Source organism: Nicotiana attenuata, unplaced genomic scaffold (assembly GCF_001879085.1).
Source record: "Nicotiana attenuata strain UT unplaced genomic scaffold, NIATTr2, whole genome shotgun sequence".
NCBI classification, from domain to species: Eukaryota; Viridiplantae; Streptophyta; class Magnoliopsida; order Solanales; family Solanaceae; genus Nicotiana; species Nicotiana attenuata.
In genome coordinates this window covers 52,883-55,193 of record NW_017672842.1, presented here as the reverse complement: position 1 = coordinate 55,193, position 2,311 = coordinate 52,883, and positions in this window count along the sequence as shown.

Sequence of the window (2,311 nt, the reverse complement as noted above, 5' to 3'; positions counted from 1 at the left end):
GCATACTTTACAATGTGTATATTACATTTATCCGATGCGAGATACTAGTATGTGCACTGTTACTTCTGTACGTATTTAACTTGTTCTAAGTCTAGCTATCTTCCCCCTCAAGGGGTGTGTGTATATATGTCGTATGTACCAAAGTTTGTTTCAACCTACATATATAGTTCATGGATTAGCAAGGAACTTAGTATGTAAGCAAGTTAGTCCTCTGACTTTGCTGACTTGGTTATTGTGTCTCTATGATAAAACGACCGTCATTTCTATATGCTTGGTTCTCTTGAAAAATACTGGATTAGATGCAATACGAATTGCAGTTTGATTATAGTACATAGTTGTCTGATTAATCTGCACAAACTTCAATTCTCGGAATAGGCATTTCATCCATATGAGTTCATCAGGTTAATCGTACTGGCCCTATATTTGCTTTGACTTGCAACCACATATTGTATCATGCTCTTTCAGGATGGATGGGATAGGGAGTAAATATGCACAGCTTGCAAAGCTAGTATTTGATCAGCCTTCATCACCATCTTCAAGTGATCAATAGATTGAATCATTTAACAGGTTAGTAGATTGAAAATCCTATTTTACTCTGTGATGTATGAGATCGATTTACCACTGTCCAATCTCGTCCTTTGAGTTGTTGCATAGCTGGAGAAACTGATTCTATGGTGTCTGCTGCCTGCTTCTCACACATCATCTCTAAACCCATCAGTAACATCTAAGTATCGAGCTACTGGTATAGGAGTTTGTCCAGATTTGCCTTGAATGTGAAGCACCTGCACAGATGTTTTATCCATATAAATCTGGCCCTGTTCAAAATTTGATTGCTGCACGGTTTCATTAAGTTTTTCCTTACCCCAGTTGCTTCATTACTTCAACAAACTTGAGTACATCCTCGATCTGAAACACGATCAACAGTAGGATCTTTAGAAATCTACTTTTCCCTCTCGCAAACCCGAGACACCCTATTCACGGTTGTAGCTTTAGAACCTGCTGGATTTTCAAACAATTCAGCAGGTACAACAGCTGGTTGATCATGTACATGCACCAACTGTTGATACGGGCAACAGAGGGCCATCACCAATGGTTCCTTCACTAATTGTTGGGTTTCATATTCTGCTCATTTTTTGTCCAACAATTTCTAGCATAGGTGGAGGTGCCACCATTGTTCTTCTAACATTGTTATTTCCCATCTCCTTGACATTTGTTGTATACTTGCTGTCAATATTCATTCCTATACAAAGTATATCATCTGCTACCTATTGGGAAAGCAGTGCTGGTTTTGTTGTATATGATGGAGAAGGTTTGTTTGGGGTAGAGACCATGCTCCTAGTTATCCTCTTCTTCTTTTTGTACAATCTGATGGGATAAGTTCTGTTTTGCCTTAATGTTTTATAATTAGTAAGATGTGACGACCCGGCCCGTTGTCTCATATGTTACCGCTCCGTTTCCCCCATTTTATGCTTCTTCATGTTTCGTTATCGGTATGTGGTGTGTTAGAATTGATTTGGATTGGTTCTGATAAGAAATGAGACACTTAGTCTCTTTACGGAAGGCTTAAGTTGGAAAAGTCAACCGAATGTTGACTATTGAGTTAGATGGCTCGGATGTGATTTTCGGTGATTCGGTTAGCTTCGGGGGATGATTTGTGACTTAGGAGTGTGATCGGAATTGATTTTGGAGGTCCGGTGTAGAATTAGGCTTGAATTGGCGAAGTTAGTATTTTGGCGAATTCCGGTTGATGGGTGAGATTTTGATCCGAGGGTCGGAATGGAATTCCGAGAGCTGCTGTAGCTTCGTTATGTGATTTGTGATGTGTGTGCAAAATTTCAGGTCATTCGGACGTCGTTTGGTCGGGTTTTTGATCGAAAGTGCATTTCGGAGGTTATGAGAAACTTAGGCTTGAATTCGATGAGTTTCGAGTAATTTGATGTTGTTTGAGGTGTTTTGATGATTGGAACAAGTTTGAATAATGTTATGGGATATGTTGGCATGTTTGGTTGAGGTCCCGAGGGCCTCGGGTGAGTTTCGGATGGTCAATCGGACCACTTTATGCCTTAAAAGATAGCAAAAAATTTGCAGAGAACTTTTGTTCTATGCGATCGCAGAGGGAGTCATGCGATCGCATAGAAGGATTTGAAGGGGTGTAGAATTTGTTCAATGCGATCGCGTATAGCTGGTTGCGATCACAGTGTTGGATGTTGATGCATTGCGATCGCAGAGCATGTTTGCGATCGCATAGGGTATTTTGAGGGCTGGAAAATTTGTGCTATGCGATCGCATAGCAAGGGTCTGCGATCGCAGT